This window comes from Bubalus kerabau, chromosome X, assembly GCF_029407905.1.
Source record: "Bubalus kerabau isolate K-KA32 ecotype Philippines breed swamp buffalo chromosome X, PCC_UOA_SB_1v2, whole genome shotgun sequence".
In the NCBI taxonomy this organism is placed as follows: Eukaryota; Metazoa; Chordata; class Mammalia; order Artiodactyla; family Bovidae; genus Bubalus; species Bubalus kerabau.
Window position 1 is genome coordinate 13,787,570 of NC_073647.1, and position 871 is coordinate 13,788,440.

Genomic DNA, 871 nt, shown 5'->3' on the forward strand with positions numbered 1-871 from the left:
CCAGGGGATATTCCCAACCCACAGATTGAACTCCAGTCTCCCAGGTGGATTCTTTATCAGCTAAGCCACAAGGGAAGCCTTAGAGCCCGAGCAATTTTCTGTCCTTTTATTTGTTGCTTTATTTGCATGTTACTTAATTTTCATATTGCTTTACTGAACAGTCAAGGGTGTTAACGTTAAATCTTGTTCATTTTGTAACCCTACAGACCTTGACAAATTACGTATTAAGAATAAGTTCTACCTTTTTGACACAGTGGTGGTGGTGGTGGTTTAGTCGCTAAGTCATGTCTGACTCTTGTGACCCCATGGACTGTAGCCTGCCAGGCTCCTTTGTACATGGGATTCTCCAGACAAGAATATTGGGGTGGGTTTCAATCTCTTCTCCAGGGGATCTTCCCAACCTGGGAATCGAACCCAGGTCTCCTGCATTCCAGGCAGATTCTTTACCGACTGAGCTACAAGGGAAGACCTTTGACACAGTAAAAATTCCAAAACTAAACTACTTAGAGTCAGAATATTGGTCTATTTTCTTGCTTAATTATTTATTATCAAGATGTTGAAAATAGTGCTTACCAGGAATGGATAAACATGCTTCTGAAAGATAAAACAAGAGAAAAGAGAGAGAATTTAAATGATGACAATTTAGTTGGGAGAAGGGGCCATGTGTATATGAGAAATAACTTGAAGCAAATACAATGTTGACTGATACCTTGAGTCACGGATTATAAATTAAGTACAAACTCAGAAAAGATACATAATGGATTAAACACTTGGCAGGGTGCTAGAAAAACTGTTCTAGTACTGTTCTACCATAAAACTGCTCTGTGACTTTGTGAAAAGTACTTCTCTGGGCCTTAGTTTTATTTTTTAT

At 38.8% G+C, this 871-nt stretch overlaps 1 non-coding gene across 1 annotated transcript; it reads right to left on the reverse strand.

Annotated features, from left to right (window-relative positions):
• Positions 1–393: 393 nt before the first annotated feature.
• TRNAS-GGA (transfer RNA serine (anticodon GGA)) lies at positions 394–465 on the reverse strand. Its single transcript has one exon. It is a non-coding gene; the product is annotated as a tRNA-Ser (tRNA).
• Positions 466–871: the final 406 nt, after the last annotated feature.